The sequence below is a fragment of the Triturus cristatus genome, chromosome 7 (assembly GCF_964204655.1).
Source record: "Triturus cristatus chromosome 7, aTriCri1.1, whole genome shotgun sequence".
NCBI lineage: Eukaryota > Metazoa > Chordata > Amphibia > Caudata > Salamandridae > Triturus > Triturus cristatus.
Window position 1 is genome coordinate 889,557,907 of NC_140590.1, and position 18,943 is coordinate 889,576,849.

The window sequence follows — 18,943 nt, forward strand, 5'->3', positions numbered from 1 at the left end:
GAATATGATCCACCTGGTGCCTCTTGCTTGGTCTTGCATCATCCAGCCGATGACTAGTTTTAAAAGTGTCTCACATCACCCAGTCGATGACTAGTTTTAGGAGCAGTGCCGATGTCACACATTCCTGTCTTACACTGGTCTTGACTTTGAAGCTACACTCACTATCTTCCCCTTGCAGGTACAATTATCATAAAAGCTCTTGATGGGGAGAACTACCTGCTGTGGTATGCCATAGGCTCTCATTATATGCCAGAGGCTATCAACGTGGATACTGTCAAAGGCTTTCTCAAAATCAATTAAGTTGATGTATAGTTGTCTCTGCCATTTTGTGCACTGCTCTATAATGTTGTATAGAGTAAGGATCTGATCAGCACACCCTCTGAAACTCGGCCTGTTCTTTTCTTAAGTGCTTGGCCACAGTACTAGAAATGCACTCCATAATGATTTTCACCAGGATTGTACTCAGGACTGCCAGAAGAGTGATTTCACACCATTTTTTACAGTTGATTAATACTCCCTTCTTTAAATTTTGACAGTATATACAGTGGTTGGAGGATCTTGACAGATGTTTCATGGTCTGTGTTAGACCTGTCAGCCCTTTGGGTGGTCCCTCCTCATCATTATTTATTTTGTCCCACTTTTGCCTCAAACCCTGTTAGTATTTTTTCCTTTTTGGGAACCACCAGACTTTTTAGTATTGGTGCAGATTCAGGGAGCCATTTTATCTACCCCTGGAACTTCTGTCTGAGGGCCTGAAACACAAAATGGTGGCCACCCATTGTCACCTGTGGCATCACTGGAACCTACCAGCACCTTCCAGAACATTCCAGAACCCTGTGACAGTGTGAGGCAGGTTTAGAATGTTGGGAAGGCATCTCCAGGTTGGCAGTTGGAGTTGGCAGTTGGCACCTGACTGGTGAAGAGAGAGCAGCAGAAACCTGAAGGAGGAAGGAGTGAGGCAGCAGGGGTGGAAACTTGTGCCTGGAGTGGGGTCCATAAACCCACCCTTGATACTAGTCCCTACTGACTGAGCCCAGCCTAGAGCCCTGTGTGGGAGAAAGCAAGAAAAACCATCTTAAGGACCTGGACAGCAGGAACAGGCCTTAAAAGTAAAGAACAGCAAGTTCCTGACCTGGTTACTGGTAACTTCTTGAAGTCCGACGTCGAGAAGCCTGGAGACCTGGAGCCCGAGGTGGAGAAGCGGCGCTGACTGGAAAGCAGACGTCGTACCCGGAGCTGCCAGAGGTCGAGAGAGGGCGCCGACGGAGGTCGTGGAGAGTACCAGAGGTCGAGGAGGAAGTCACCCGAGGTCGAGTGTGCGGCGTCGACGGGGGAGTGAAGTCGGCCCTCCGGAGTCGCCGGAGACCGAGGTGAAGCGTGCCGGAGGTCGGGAGTGGAGATCGCACTCCGGAGTCGCCGGAACCTGAAGAGAAGCGTGCCGGAGGTCGGGAGTGGAGTTCGCACTCCGGAGCCGTCGGAAGTCGACATCGAGCCAAGGCCGCCCGACGTCATCGAACCGGAGCCGCCCGAAGTCAACATCGAGCCAAGACTGCCCGACGTCATCGAACCGGAGGTCGACATCGAGCTGAGGCCGCCGACATCGAACCGGAACCGCCTACCGGCGTCGTCAAGAACTGTCATTGCGCCGAGGCCGACGACATCGAACCGGAACCGCCTCACGGCGTCGACACGACTCCAGCGGCGTCGCAACTACTTAAAAAGGGCAGTAAGTGGAATAGAGGGCGCCTAAGGCCCTGTGAAGCCCTAAGAGACCCTCCTAGGGGCTAGAGAGGTGCTGGAACCAGCTTGATTGTGCCAGGGGTGAGCTGAGACTAATACAGAGGGGTTGTGTAGTGTGGGAGAGCCAGATCTCTAGATTCCCCCTTGATCTACCTCAGTTTAGGCCTCAGCCTTGTCCAAGCCAGGGAGTATACCCCTCAGGCCATCCACCTAACCACAAGCTGTGACTGGGCCAAATCAGCCCATAGTATTTTAAATGTGATCTGATTTTACAAATGTCATTGTTGGCTGATATTATTTATTGAGGGTACTGTATTTATTGTATTTATCTAAGTTATTCCTGTGATGTATTTATTGTCCTGAGCTAACTTATTCCTGCACAGTATTTATTGCCTCACAGTATTTATTTGACCTGAACCTATTTATCGCACCTGTAAAGTGTTACTGTTTATTTGACCTGCACTTTTTAAGAAGAAGCCTTGTGTACTGTGATTGTATTATTATTTATTTAATCAGCAACTAAGAGAAAAGAAGATAAAGTGATATATTTTCAGTATAATTTTTAAGGTGTAGTGTCGTTTTTGGAACGGATGCACGCATGGTTATTGTGTGGGTATGTCGTATGCTTAACACGGTGCCTGACCCCTGACCACTCGAGCCAAGCTACCACAGTGTATGTCTGGAAAAATCCCATTACCACGACCCTTCCGGTGTGGGAGTGGGGTTTTTCTAACATAATTGGTGTTCAGCGGCGGGATTGAGCTGTGCCTACGTATACTCGACAATAACTGTGGGTAGTCCATAGGCCTACACCTGGAGTTTTCTCAAAGCAGCCTTCCTAATTGTGAGTTTTTGTTTTTCCAAATTTACTCTGGTGGTGGGAGGAGGTATTACATAAGGTACCCCCCTGCATTGCTTCTGTAAAAACCTGTCTTCTGACCTGAGTGGGCAAAATGGAGTTTGTGCTAGAAGACCTGGAAACCTATACTGTGGCCCAACTCAGGGAGTTTTGTCAGCGGGAGGGGGTGTATTGTCCCCCAGGAGCAAAGAAGGGTGCACTCCAAACCAGCTTAAGGGCTTGGGGGGAGGCACGACGAGAAAGCAAGGCTGAGGAGGAGGACAGGGATAGAGAGCCCGACAGTGAGGGAGCTGGTTTGTACCAACCTGAGGTGGGGAACCTGTTAGCGGGGCCCAGGACACTTTCTAGGAAGGGCAGCAGTGCCTCTAGCGGTGGCTTGTCTGAAGTGGAGTTAACAGACCGGAGAGAGAAAAGACAGCTCACATGGGACTTAGCAAGGCTGGAGAAAGAGAAGGAGGAACAGAGGATGGCTCATGAGTTAAGGCTGAAAGAGATAGATCTTCAGATCCTAAGAGCTAGGGCACACCCTGTTCCTAATGGTGGCAGCAAAGACCAAGAAATCACCAGGGAACCCAAACCCTACCTGCCAAAGGACATAGTAGCTAGCTATGGGGCGGGTGACGATATCGCCAAGTGGCTAGCGGCCTATGAGGTCTCGTTAAGGGCCCATGGGGTTCCAGAGAAGTACTGGGGAGGGGGATTGTACAGGTACATGCCTCCAGCTGGTAGGGATGCATTATTGGCCCTAGAGGAGGATGAGCAGACCCACTACCCCACCATGAAGGTGGCGCTCATAAGAAAGTTTGGACTAACACCCGAAAAGTACAGACAGAAGTTCCGGGGTAGTCACAAACTGGGCACACAGAATTGGGTGGACTTCCTGGACTATGCAAAGAAGGCACTAGAGGGTTGGATTCAGGGCAGTGAAGTGAGGAACTACGAGGGGTTGTTTGATTTAGTACTGAAGGAACACCTGCTCGAAAAATGTTTCCCTGAACTGCGTCAACACCTGGTGGATAGCAAGCTGACCAATCCCCGGAAGCTTGCTGAGGAGGCGGACATTTGGGCTAGTACCCGGGTGTCCACAAGGGGGACTGGAGGGGATACTCAAAAGGCCGGACAGGGCGCCCCCCAGAAGAAAGAGGGAGGGGAAAAGAAAAAGGAGTTCTCCAAAGGCCCCCAAAATAACTTCCAAGGGAAGGGAACAGGATTCACCCCTAGGGCTAACCCACCCAGAAACCCTAATCCTGGCCAGAGTCAGCAGCCAAGGGTTGTCCATTGCTTCGAGTGCGGTGGCGTTGGAAACTACAAGGGAGATGCGAAGTGCCCGAAACGACCACCCCCTCCCATTGGAGGAAAGACCCCCGGAGTAGCTAGTGTAGTGCTCGGGGAGGAGATGCCTTTAATTAAGGGAAGGGAGTGGGCGGGTGTCACTTTAGTGTCCCTGGGAGAACGGGAGATGGTTCCTAAGATCCAGGTGCCCGCAAATACCGTAAAGTATGGGCAGTGGGTCATCATCAACGGCCAAAGAGGGGAGGCTCTGAGAGACACAGGAGCCAGTATGACTATGGTGCGTAGCCAACTGGTGTCTCCAGAGCAGGTAATTCCCGATGTACTCCACCCAGCCGCGATGGCTGACGGCAGAACAGGCCACTATCCGGTGGCCGAGGTTCCCTTTGAATGGGAGGGGGTTGCAGGTTCACTTCGAGTTGCCGTAAGCCCTGCCGTGCCAGTCGATTGTCTGCTGGGGAATGACATGGAGCACAATGCTTGGAAGGAGGTGGAATACCGGACTCATACTGAGATGCTGGGTACACCTGACTGGGCCTGTGTGAGCACAAGGTCCGCGACTACCCGGAGAGGGAGTTCGTTCAGGCTGGAGCCTGGAACAAAGGCCCAGCCAGCTGCCAGTCAAGGGAAGAACCGAGGACAGGAGGAGCCTGCCTCGGCGTCCGCCCCCCGTAGGACGGATAGGCCACCGGAGGTGGTGGACCAGGAGTCTGCGGTGGGGGATGTCACCAAACTGGAGGACCTACCCATCCCGGCCGAGTGGCACTTGGAGGGAGGCCCGTCCAGGGAGGAATTCTGCCAGGGCCAGAGGGAGTGCCCTACCCTTGAGGGGCTGAGGCGTCAGGCCGCAGCCCAGGCAGCAGGGAACGTTGAAGGGAACTACAGTGTTTACTGGGAGGATGGCCTCCTCTACAGTGAACCCAAGGCACCCCTACATGGATCGTCACGAGCCTTGGTAGTCCCTCAACATTATCGAGCCTTCCTTCTGGAGTTGGCTCACGAGATCCCATTGGCAGGACACCTGGGGCAAGACAAGACCTTCGCCCGTCTTGTCCCACACTTTTATTGGCCTCAGATCAAAGTGTCGTCCGACACCTACTGCCGGACATGTGTGTCTTGCCAAGCCAGTGGGAAAACAGGGGTGAAGCTGAAAGCTCCCCTGGAACCACTTCCTGTCGTTAGCACCCCCTTTGAAAGGGTGGGCATCGACATTGTGGGTCCGTTAGATCCACCTACTACAGCTGGTCACAGGTTTATCCTGGTTTTGGTGGATCATGCCACACGGTACCCAGAGGCAATACCTCTGAGGACCATAACAGCACCTGTTGTGGCTAGGGCCCTGATGGGAATCTTTACCCGAGTGGGTTTTCCCAAGGAAGTTGTGTCCGACAGGGGGACCAACTTCATGTCAGCGTACATGCGGGCGATGTGGAAGGAGTGTGGAGTGACATACCGGTTCACCACTCCTTACCACCCCCAGACCAATGGTCTGGTGGAGAGGTTCAACAAAACCTTGAAAGGCATGATCAGAAGTCTGCCTGAAAGCCTGCGGAGGAAATGGGACGTCCTCCTACCCTGTTTATTGTTTTCCTACAGGGAAGTGCCAAAGAAGGGAGTTGGCTTCAGCCCCTTCGAGCTTTTGTATGGGCACCCTGTACGTGGACCTCTCAACCTGGTGAGAGACGGATGGGAAAGAACTCCCAGAAAGCTTCCCCAGGACGTGGTGAGCTACATGCTGGCCTTCCGGAGCCAAATGGCTAAGTTGTGGAAGCAAGCTTCTGACAACTTGGAGGCCAGCCAAGCAGTAATGAAGGCGTGGTATGACCACAACGCTCACCCGGTGGAGTTGGAGCCTGGCCAGAAGGTGTGGGTGATCGAACCAGGAGAGCTTAGCGCCCTCCAGGATCGCTGGTCAGGACCCTTTGAGGTGTTGGAGAAGAAGGGTAAGGCTACCTACTTGATGGATCTTAAGACCCCTCGTCAGCCCCTACGGGTGCTGCATGCCAACCGCCTCAAACCCCACCACGAGAGGCCCGAAGTCATTTTGATGATGGTGACTGATGGAGCAGAGGACGCAGAAAGCGAGCCTCTCCCAGATTTGTTTGCGTCTCAAGAGAAGGATGGGTCGGTGGAGGGAGTGATTCTCTCCCCATCTCTAACTCCTGAACAGCAGGAGGACTGCCGCCAGGTCCTGGGACAGTACTCTTCGTTGTTCTCCCTTGTCCCGGGTAGGACTCACCTGTGCGTCCATGACGTGGACACAGGAGACAGCCCACCTGTGAAGTCCAAGATCTACCGGATGTCAGACAAGGTGAAGGCCAGCATTCACAGTGAAGTCACTAAGATGCTGGAGCTAGGAGTGATCGAACCTTCTAGCAGCCCCTGGTCCAGTCCGGTGGTACTAGTACCAAAAGCTGCACCACCGGGTGCCCAACCGGAACTGAGGTTCTGTGTGGACTACCGGAGACTGAATTCAGTAACCAAAACTGATGCTCATCCGATCCCTAGGGCGGATGAATTGATTGACCGGCTGGGAGCTGCCCAATATCTAAGTACCTTTGACCTTACTTCTGGGTACTGGCAGATCTCTTTGACTGATGGAGCAAGGGAAAGGTCGGCCTTCTCCACGCCCAATGGCCACTACCAGTTCTGTGTGATGCCCTTTGGGCTCAAGAACGCACCTGCCACGTTTCAGCGCCTGGTAAACCAGATCCTCACCGGAATGGAGAGTTTCTCTGCTGCTTATCTGGATGACATAGCCGTCTTCAGTAACAGCTGGGAGGATCACTTGCGTCACCTGCAAGCTGTTCTCCAGGCCCTGAGACAAGCTGGATTGACGATCAAGGCCAGCACGTGCCAGATCGGGCAGGGGTCGGTAGTGTACCTTGGACACTTGGTGGGTAGGGGAGCGGTGCAACCCCTCCAGGCGAAGATCGAGGCCATCATGGCCTGGGAACCCCCGAAGACACAGACTGAGGTCCGAGCTTTTCTGGGCCTCACGGGATACTACCGCCGCTTCGTGAAGGGGTACGGAACCATTGTAGCCCCCCTCACGGAGCTTACGTCCAGGAAACAACCTCGACGGGTAGTCTGGACGGAGGCTTGTCAGCAGGCCTTCGTGAAGCTGAAGCAAGCCATGTGCGAGGCCCCGGTCTTACGGGCCCCAGACTTTTCCAAGAAGTTCATTGTCCAGACAGATGCATCAGAACATGGCATTGGGGCAGTGTTATCGCAACTCAATGAAGAGGGTCTGGATCAACCCGTGGTCTTCCTATCCCGGAGACTACTTCCCAGGGAACAGAAGTGGAGTGCAATAGAGCGAGAAGCCTTTGCAGTGGTATGGGCTCTGAAGAAGTTGCGGCCATACCTGTTTGGCTCGCACTTCCTAGTTCAGACCGACCACAGACCCCTTCGTTGGCTGATGCAGATGAAGGGGGAGAATCCCAAGTTGTTGAGGTGGTCTATCTCCCTACAGGGAATGGACTTTCAGGTGGAACATCGGCCTGGAGTGGACCACGCCAATGCAGACGGTCTCTCAAGGTATTTCCGCCTTAGTGATGAGAACTTCCAAGGGGTTGGGTAGCTCTCCCCACTTTCAGCTGGGGGGGACGCGTGTTAGACCTGTCAGCCCTTTGGGTGGTCCCTCCTCATCATTATTTATTTTGTCCCACTTTTGCCTCAAACCCTGTTAGTATTTTTTCCTTTTTGGGAACCACCAGACTTTTTAGTATTGATGCAGATTCAGGGAGCCATTTTATCTACCCCTGGAACTTCTGTCTGAGGGCCTGAAACACAAAATGGTGGCCACCCATTGTCACCTGTGCCATCACTGGAACCTACCAGCACCTTCCAGAACATTCCAGAACCCTGTGACAGTGTGAGGCAGGTTTAGAATGTTGGGAAGGCATCTCCAGGTTGGCAGTTGGAGTTGGCAGTTGGCACCTGACTGGTGAAGAGAGAGCAGCAGAAACCTGAAGGAGGAAGGAGTGAGGCAGCAGGGGTGGAAACTTGTGCCTGGAGTGGGGTCCATAAACCCACCCTTGATACTAGTCCCTACTGACTGAGCCCAGCCTAGAGCCCTGTGTGGGAGAAACCAAGAAAAACCATCTTAAGGACCTGGACAGCAGGAACAGGCCTTAAAAGTAAAGAACAGCAAGTTCCTGACCTGGTTACTGGTAACTTCTTGAAGTCCGACGTCGAGAAGCCTGGAGACCTGGAGCCCGAGGTGGAGAAGCGGCGCTGACTGGAAAGCAGACGTCGTACCCGGAGCCGCCAGAGGTCGAGAGAGGGCGCCGACGGAGGTCGTGGAGAGTACCAGAGGTCGAGGAGGAAGTCACCCGAGGTCGAGTGTGCGGCGTCGACGGGGGAGTGAAGTCCGCCCTCCGGAGTCGCCGGAGACCGAGGTGAAGCGTGCCGGAGGTCGGGAGTGGAGATCGCACTCCGGAGTCGCCGGAACCTGAAGAGAAGCGTGCCGGAGGTCGGGAGTGGAGTTCGCACTCCGGAGCCGCCGGAAGTCGACATCGAGCCAAGGCCGCCCGACGTAATCGAACCGGAGCCGCCCGAAGTCGACATCGAGCCAAGACTGCCCGACGTCATCGAACCGGAGGTCGACATCGAGCTGAGGCCGCCGACATCGAACCGGAACCGCCTACCGGCGTCGTCAAGAACTGTCATTGCGCCGAGGCCGCCGACATCGAACCGGAACCGCCTCACGGCGTCGACACGACTCCAGCGGCGTCGGAACTACATAAAAAGGGCAGTAAGTGGAATAGAGGGCGCCTAAGGCCCTGTGAAGCCCTAAGAGACCCTCCTAGGGGCTAGAGAGGTTCTGGAACCAGCTTGATTGTGCCAGGGGTGAGCTGAGACTAATACAGAGGGGTTGTGTAGTGTGGGAGAGCCAGATCTCTAGATTCCCCCTTGATCTACCTCAGTTTAGGCCTCAGCCTTGTCCAAGCCAGGGAGTATACCCCTCAGGCCATCCACCTAACCACAAGCTGTGACTGGGCCAAATCAGCCCACAGTATTTTAAATGTGATCTGATTTTACAAATGTCATTGTTGGCTGATATTATTTATTGAGGGTACTGTATTTATTGTATTTATCTAAGTTATTCCTGTGATGTATTTATTGTCCTGAGCTAACTTATTCCTGCACAGTATTTATTGCCTCACAGTATTTATTTGACCTGAACCTATTTATCGCACCTGTAAAGTGTTACTATTTATTTGACCTGCACTTTTTAAGAAGAAGCCTTGTGTACTGTGATTGTATTATTATTTATTTAATCAGCAACTAAGAGAAAAGAAGATAAAGAGATATATTTTCAGTATAATTTTTAAGGTGTAGTGTCGTTTTTGGAACGGATGCACGCATGGTTATTGTGTGGGTATGTCGTATGCTTAACACGGTGCCTGACCCCTGACCACTCGAGCCAAGCTACCACAGTGTATGTCTGGAAAAATCCCATTACCACCACCCTTCCGGTGTGGGAGTGGGGTTTTTCTAACAGTCTGCCTTGAATATTTCTGCTTTCAGGTTGTCTTGACCAGGAGGTGTTCCGTTCTTGATCGATTCGATGACTGTGACAATTTCTTCTTCTGTGGTGGGGCATTGTTCACATCCAAGACTATCTCTGCTTTTTGGCTCCCTGCTTTCCTTGTTGGTACTGGTTTGTTCAAGACTTCTTTGAAGTGCTCGGCCAAGCATGCTTCTTGCTTTTTATCTGTTGTGACTAGTTTGCCTTGCATTTTCCATGATTGGGGTTTTGCATGTTGCACGACATTTACCACTGACTGTCTTCGTGATTATGAACACCTTCCCCCATTCCCTCTACTGGCTACCTCCTCTGCTTAGCTGGCAAGGTTATTAATGCACGTCCACTCATCTGCTCTTGTTATTCTTATAGCTGCTCTATATGTTTTGATGTACTGTTGCTAGTACTTCTCCTGCAGCCTCTCAGATTTAGCCCCAGGAGTTTCTTTTTTCTGCCGCCCTATCTTCAATAGCTTGACATGTGTCTTGCCTTATCCATTCTTCCCTCTTCCTTGTCTTGGTTCTTAGGCGTGTTTCTCTGTTCTTCACATATATTAAAGAGATCTGTTCCCATTTCTTGTTCACTGCATCTGCAGCTGCCTTAAACTGATCTTCTGTGTTTGCCAGGAGTTGGAACCTGTTTTTAATTTGTAAGATGAATGACTTCTCAGTCTTGGGGTCCTGTCATTTTTCCAAATCAAAGTGTTGTTGTCTTGATGTTTCACATTCTGTTTTTCTGGGCTTCAGTTTCACAATAGTGGTCACTAGATGGTAATCACTGCTGACTTCTGCTCCCCTTCTCACTCTGACATGTTGCAGTCAGTGTCTCCAGGTTCCGCTTATCATCAGGTGGTCATGCTGCTTTCTGTTTCGGTCAGTGAATGAACACTACATTTGTTTGTGAATCTCATGGTGAGGGGAGAGAGAGTCCCTCCTATGACAAGTTCATTTATGGTTAAAATTCCAGTAGTCTTTTTACTTTTTAGTTCATTGTTCCACAACCTTCCTTTCCCAGGGCTCTGCCATGGTGTGTGTTGTAATTTCCTACTTTACTATTCAAGTCTCATATCACAACCATCAGGTCATGGTTCCGCACAGTTCTAAGCTCAGTTTGCATCTGTCGGTAGAAGATGTCCATTATTTTTTCCTCTGCATCATTGTTAGCACATAGCACTGGATAATGATGTTGTTGATGTGTCTGCCTTACAACCTGGTTGTGATGAGTCTGCTTATGACAGGCTTCCACTCAATTAGGCATTTTTCTGTTCCTCACTCAGGATGATGGCTACTCCTTTGTGGTGATCTTCATCGTTCATTCCGGAGTACAGTACTGTCTCTGCTGTAGTGGTTTTCATTGTGCCAGATCTGTCCACCTACATTCGCAAACCCAAGGATGTGTCGGTTTTAGCACTTGAAATCAGATGCTACTTGAACCAGTTTTTCTGTGTCATATATAGCCTGTGCATTCGAGAATCTGATTCTGCTCTTGCACTTGGTATTCAGAACTTCCATCATCCTGTCAGAGTTTCCTTGCGGCTTTGACTGCTGTGAATCATGCATATCTCAGGCAGAGGCTCTGAAAGTGCCTTGTGCCCAGAGGATTTAATGGTTATTGCTGTTATTTCCATAACAAATGCTTTTTATGGGGCAAAGGTGTTAGCTTTGTGCTCAACCCACAACTTGAAGTACAAGTGGAACGTGCTTTGTCTGGTCTCTAACAGTAGAGGCTGCTAATAGACAGGGGTGGTGGTCAGAGGAGGGCGGGTTGGATTAAATGAAAAAAAACACACAGAAAGCACTTACCTAGGTGCAGCTGGCCACTGTTTCCTCTATCCTCTTCAACTTCTTCCTGTCTCGAGTTCCGGCATCAAGAAGCACCCAGAATCCCAGGCTCCCCTAAGTCAATCACGACGCTGCCGTCATAATGACAACAGCATCATGACTGGTCTGAGCACCATGGTTTGGTGCTCAGATGGGGACTGGGAGCCTGTGCATGTTCTCCACCCAGGCAGTTCAGTACAGCCAGGGAAGAACATGCAAATTGTGCATTACTGTTTGGCCAGCCAAAGATGGCTGGCCAAACCGTCATGTGCACTTAAAGAATGTGCCACCACTCCTCCTCCTGCTCTGGCCAGCCCCGCCAGCATGAAACTGAGACACTGCAGTAGGAAAAGTAAAATGATAATAACGTTGTGTTATTACCATTTTCTTTTTCCTTTTGAACTGCATGAAGAGCAGTGGGGTGATGCTCCTCTGCCTAAGGGGAGGAGCCGCTGCTGGTCTCTACCCTTTGACCTGTCTGGCTTGGGCAACCCTGCCAGGAGACTAAGCTCTAACCAGCATCACTCTCTAGGTCACTGAGACATGCAAGCACCTCGACCACTTCAATGTGGCGATCCTCCAAGGAGGTTGAAAGGGGCCATGCAGTGAAAAATGCCCCAGCAGGCCTGAAAACTGAAGCAAACATCATCAAACAAAGGACCTTACAGTAATGCCTAATGTGTGTTAGCAAAGCAGGACTGATTAAAGAGAAGCAAGACCTCTAGACATTTGTATACTAACTTGTTAGAATACCAGCCATTGTTACTTCTAGTCTGGCTCATGCCATACTGAGGTCTTAGTTGATATATGTTGGGCATGAATACATGATCTGTTGTTTTTCAATCCAATCTCACAATTAATTTTTATTGGAAAAGGTTAACTGCAAGCACCAGAGTGCAAAACAAAGCAAAGATTGAAACACAGAAATGATATACCATTAGTGTTTTACATGTAACAACCACAGCGCTGTACAACCCATTGTTACCCCTTCGTTTCCTGTGATCAGAGGATCAAGCAATTATGATGTATTTTCTCTCTTTTTATAAAAACAATATGTATCCTCACAGTCTCTACACTTTCTTATTGCTCTACTTTGGACTACACATCTTATTTCTGGTCTCAATCTCGAAAATCGGGTCAAACAAACCACCAGGACGGACGTACTTGAGCGCCGACAGTTTTTATAAAGAAATGTGCAAAGATGAGGAGCAAATCAGGCTGCGGAAGCTGACCACAGTGCCTGTGGATTAACATAATATTGTCCAGGGATACCTTTTGGACTTGCTGCTTGCTGTTGGCTTTTCTTCGGACTCTCCACCACTCCTTGCGGAACCCGCTTCGCGGGTCCCGCTGCGGCGCGAGAGCCGTCTGTGCAAGACCTGTGGATTGTTTTAGTGAGGGACTGGGTGAGTGCAGGGCTGCGAGCGGCGGGACAGGACTACGTCTCCCAGCAGTCCTGTCAACCCGCGCCACCTGCCACCTGGCCGCTCTCCCTGCAAGCCCCGCCCCACTTACAGCCTGAAAAAGCCCCTCTGAGCTCCACTGCCCTGGGATACCTTTCGGACTTGCTGCTTGCTGTTGGCTTTTCTTCGGACTCTCCACCACTCCTTGCGGAACCCGCTTCGCGGGTCCCGCTGCGGCGCGAGAGCCGTCTGTGCAAGACCTGTGGATTGTTTTAGTGAGGGACTGGGTGAGTGCAGGGCTGCGAGCGGCGGGACAGGACTACGTCTCCCAGCAGTCCTGGCAACCCGCGCCACCTGCCACCTGGCCGCTCTCCCTGCAAGCCCCGCCCCACTTACAGCTTAACTCCCCTCCTACAAATTTAAACAGCAACTTCCGCGTCGCGGGAGCGCGCGGGAGCGCCCGGGGATAAGCCCGGGACAAGGGCGGGACCGTCTGTGGCCGTCAGGGGCCGCAGGAGGCTGGGCTGGGCCCACTCTCTTTCACCTGCATTTCCTTGATCATATCTGGTTTGTGAAATAGGTTCTGGGTATGTCATCATCGGTCACAGGTGAAAAACCAGCAAAGGAGGGGGGAGCCAACATCGGGACTCTGGACAATTATTTTAAATCGGCAAAGGGTGATGGGGGAATCGAAACCTCTCTCGAGATGCGTAGGGCAGAGCGCCGTCGCTCGATCGAACACATGAAAAATAGGCCCCTCAGTGATATAACTCCCTATCCTATCTCCCAAGAGGAAGGTTCCCTTAATGGTAGCCAGGATCTTTTATCCCAAGAAGATGTTCCCCTATTACTACGGGATAGCTTTTCCAACCCTGGCTCACTTCCTAAACAAACTACGGACACCATTCCACTACTAGTCGCCAGTAGTTCGGCTGTTAACTTACTCACCCAAACGCACACCAGAGCTAAAACCAGGAATAATAAGCCAAAGCAACTTGTGGTGGCAGAGGTGCATGACTTACCACCAAATAAGCGCAGAAGGAAGTCGAGGGGTGGTCAGGGGAAGACCAAGATCCCCCATTCTGATTTTGGATAGACACTTAAGTCCGTATCTATGTTTGATAGGCCATTAGTTAATGTGCATAATGCTACTCCCCCCAAGGGTACTAATACTATTACCACTGCTTCCACCAGCGACAAAGGGAACATCCCACTTAACACATCACTCCCTGGCATCTCTTTGGGGAACATTGAATCTCTAATTAGATCACTCCTGTTGCCCATTAGCGAGAGCTTGAAGAAAATAGAATTCAGGCTGACCATTTTGGAGGCAACCTTAACCAGCCTGAAAACCTCGGACAGCAAACAGAGTAGAACCATTGAGTCCAATCTACCAATAGGAACCTTCCCCAATATTCAAAACCCTCCGATCCACACGGGGCCTCCTTTGGGCACTACTGCCGCTCCCCTTTTACAGCCACTTATGGCTATTTCAGTTCCAATTCCACCTAGCAATCCTAACATCCTACCACCACAGACAGATGGCCCAGCTTTCCAATGTATAGCCCCTGGCACAAACCCTCGGGTCCTACCTAATGCTAGTATTGCCCCCCTTTTCCCTGGTAAGCCTGCCCCTAGACCACGGAGACCCGACTTACCACCAGAGGCTAATAGCCTCATGGTGGTTTTGGCAGGTGTTCCTCCTCTAGAAATGGGTGAAAATGAGAACTTTCACTCACTCAAGAGGAAAATCATCAAATGGTTGAATTGGAACAGACCTCTTCCAGCCCACCTCAATAATGAGATCATCATGGTGAGAAGGGTACCATAGTTGGGGAAGACGGGAAAATCAATAGCAGGGGACTGTATCATGGTGTCTTTTCGAGACCCTGGGACAGTACTACACATTTGTGCTGGGTCAAATAGATCGCTGGATTCCACCATACAGACTTTGCCAGTTTCTTTCTTTTTCCCTCCCATTCGCATGCACCATGATTTGTTACAAGGTAACTAGACAAGGGTGGAACGGAGACCTAGACACAGGGGATATGCTCCACGTCCAGTTTATCAACCTCCGGAGACACCCTTTTTGGACCACAATCGTTTCAACTGTCTGAACGGTCTGGATGGGGTTGACTGACTGTCCTCAAACCCGGACTCAAATCCTGTGACCTTGGGTAACGGTCCCAGCAAACCTTCTGATCCGGCTAGACCCACCTCTGAAAATGACCCTGATAGAGCAATTGGGGTAGTATCTGGCTCTGGTACTGGCTCTTCCCTCCACTCCACCTCTGCAATCCCTTCTGTGGTTGCTCCAGCGCACATGAGATTAATTTGGTGGAATGTGGCTGGCCTAGCCGGTAAACTGGGCACTCAAGATTGGATAACTTACATCGAGTCCGGGGATGTTTGCATGCTCCAAGAGACTTGGGAAGGGAAGAATATAAGCACCAAGGTTACGTGTCATTTTCCATCCCGGCTAGGTGGGAGGGTAAGGGCCGCCCCTCTGGTGGACTCATAACTTGGGTGGCATCCCACTAAGGATGCCAGGCTTCACGCCTACCGGTGCCATCAGACGACATCCTAGTGGTTTTATTAGCCTGGCCGAACCTAGCGAAACTTGCCCTGATAAATATTTACTCCAGGCCAGTGGGAGCTTCGCGTGAATCTTCCACTATAGAGGAGCTTTCAGCCTATTTAGCGGAAATGCCAAGAGACATTCCTTACATAGTGGGAGGGGATCTAAATTCCCATTTCGAGCCGCTGGTCGGCCTCGTAGAGGGATTCCCCATGGAAGAAGAGTCCAGGTGGTCAGTACCCTCTGTTGTAGCACCCTCCCCAAAGGCATGGACGCCTGTAGCACTGCAGATTACTGCCCTTACCCTAAAGCATGGAATTAGAGCCTGCAATGGACGTATTAAGTCTGATGTACCAAGCAAAACCACGTATAACAGAGTGGGAAGAGAGTCCCGCTTGGACTATGCCCTTGTACAGATAGTGAACTGGTCTTCTATCTTGGACTTTAGGGTTATGGAGAGACTAGATAGTGATCATAACGCCCTTGAACTCGATCTTAGTCATCCCGGGCTAGAGGCCTCCATAACAACCATTGAGGAGTTGAAACCTGAACTTCTATTAGATAATAACAGGAGAAGAATCAGGTGGGATAAACTGGCTACGAGCCAAGTGAAACTCTCGAAGCTCTACGCAGGTTTAATTCCTATTTTGGAAAACGTGGGAGATCTAGCCAACGATGTGGGCAATAAAGACCACCATGAGAAATTATATCAGGCTCATGAGGACCTTATAAAGGGAGCGGCCTCTGAGCTTTTTAGCAAGGTCCAGAATCAGAGGAGGGCCCAGCAACACAAGTTCTTATGGTACAATGCAGCCTGCAGGAAGGCAAAGCGAGAACTCCTCAGAAGCATCAAGGAGGGAACAGGCAGAGAGAAGCTGCGAGAAAGTAGACGGGCTTATAAAAAACTAGTCACCCATGCTAAAACCGAATGGGAGGAGAACCAGTGGGAGGAGCTCACCACTTCCCTCGCAATAAGAGACCACCGAATGTTTTGGAGAGTAGTAAATGGGGGGTCGGGGAACCTCCATTCGGCAATAGAGCCAAATATTGCAGCAGGGGTGTGGCAGGCACACTTCCAGTCTCTCTACAGTTCTGAGCTGGGAGAAACTAAGATTGACATCGGTACTGGATTGGCAGAGTATGACGGGGACTTGATAACAGTGGGGGAGGTGAAGGTAGCATTAATAGGACTTAAAGGTGGAAAGGCGCCAGGATTGGATGGCCTGCCCGGGGACCTGTTTAAGCAGGAGCCCGATGTTTGGGCCCCCTATCTGGCCGCTGTGTTTAATGGAGTTTTGCATGGCATGGAAATCCCGAGTACCTGGCTGGGGGCAGAGGTGGTTCCTATATTTAAAAAGGGCTCGCCCCTGCTCCCAGCCAACTATAGACCAATCAGTTTAATTGACGTGTCACAGAAGCTGTTTGGCAGGATACTGCTGAATCGGCTTCAGGACTGGGTGGAGGAAACGGGCGCCCTCAGTCCGTACCAGGCAGGATTTAGGAAGGGAGTTTCTACAGTGGATCAGGTTTTTCGTCTGAACGTTATCTATTGGAGGGCAGCGATATTGGAAGGTGGCAGTTTATACACCATATTTGTGGACCTGAGGGCCGCCTTTGACCTCGTGCCCAGAGGGAAACTCTGGAGTGTTCTGGCTGAGATAGGGGTCCCCCCAGATATCCTGATAATTTTAAAGAGATTGCATCATAATAACTATGCCCGGGTCAGGTGCGGGAAACTTGGGGAATTAACGGACAGATTCCCCGTTGACAGGGGGGTTAGACAGGGCTGTGTATTGGCACCGACCCTGTTCTGCCTCTTTGTCAACGGGGTAATCGCCCATCTCAATGGAACTGAATACACTGACGCCCCAAAATTGAATGGCAGCAGGGTGCCTGCAATCATGTTTGCAGATGACACCCTGCTGCTGTCCAAAACCCCTATGGGGATACAGAGGATCCTTGATTCTTTTGTGGCTTTCTGCACAGACAGGGGGTTAGAAATCAATGCTACCAAAACCAAGTTTATGGTCCTGAACCCAACCCTAAGATCATGCCCGAACCCCCTACTGGGAGCATCACGTTTAGAGAGAGTCTCCACCTTTGAATATCTAGGTGTAACGTTGAATTAAACCATGTCTTGGGGAACTCACCAGACTAGGGTTAATCTTAAATTAGTGCAGACCACTGGCGGCATTGCTCGGTTGATGAAAAGCTCCACATATCGACCGTTGGGGCCGCTTATCCAGATATACAAGGCACAGGCTAGAGGAGCTCTGATGTATGGGGCGGAACTGTGGGGTCATACAGCCTCCTGCAGCTTGTCTATAACTGAGAACAACTTCATTAGACAGATAGTAGCACTCCCGTCCAGCACCCCGCTCCTCCCCCTGAGGATGGATCTGGGACTGAGACCAATAGCAGATGAACTAGGTCTCAGACCCATAGTCTTCTGGCGAAGGCTATGGAGCAGTGAAGAACTTTCTTCTTATAGGGCGGAACTGAGGGAGTTTCTAACTCACCCTAAAGCTCTACAGATCCCGTGGATAAAATATATAAAAAAGTCCTGTGTGAGACTGGGGCTCCCCGACCTGTGGTCGGATCCAGCTAACGCCTCACTAAGGATCCCACGAAGAGCTTTGGTCAATGCTTATCACGAGCAGAAATTATCTATGGCCCTAGACTGCAAGGATGAGGGGTCATTAACATTTGTATTCGCGCAAAGCAAGGACTCATACAGGCTGGAGAGGGTTCTGGACGCTATGTCTCCTGTGTTGGCCAGGAAGCTATTTCTCCAATGGAGATATGGCACATTGCCTCTGCGATCTTACACCTGCTCCTGGTCAACACCGCCCTCTACCAAGCAATGCCCGGCATGTGTGTGTGCCGAGGAAAGCGATCTGCATGTGCTCTTGTTTTGTCCAACTTACAAGGCCGCCAGGAAATATTGGCTCCTACCACTCATTAGAAACCTTGGTTTTAGGGAGTACCTCCCGGTGTATAGAATTTTAAAAACTGACGTTTCAGGTCCAATTGTGTTTGCACTAGCCAAATTTCTTACTAATGTCTGGTATATTCGCACCCGTATTCTAAAGTCGCAGGCTCTCACCTAATTTTAAGTCAAAATTTTAATCGCATGGCCTTTTATCTGATGTGTTTCCTGATTATTTTTCCTTGATGGTTTTACATGTGTAATATGTGTTTCTTTTGTATATCTTTTATGGCCAAATTGGCCGAAATAAAGATTAAATATATATATAAAAACAATATGTATCCACACAGTCTCTACACTTTCTTATTGCTCTACTTTGGACTACACATCTTATTTCTGGTCTCAATCTCGAAAATCGAAAATGTTTCTCATACTTGGTTGGCTGAATGGCTGCACAGCACAAATCCAGTTGCTTAATCTTTCACATGACTGTTGCTGAGAGCCAAGTAATTTAGACCAAAAGCCTGATCTCTGTGTACCTCGATGATGGAGGGGGCCAAACTGTCCACCCCTTTCTTCATGACCTGCCTCATTTTTGTGCTCTTTGAAATGCACCATATTTGCCGTAGGGTGGCTTTATGTTGACTTTTAAGGCCCCTCCTACAGAATGCACTGTGCTCCTATCACATTTCTCCCATTGGGTTTTTTGCTTCTGCACATGTCCCCATGTCTTGCTTGAGCACTATCCTCTTCTCCACTGGCACGCTTTTGTCATACCCTTCACCCTTTTA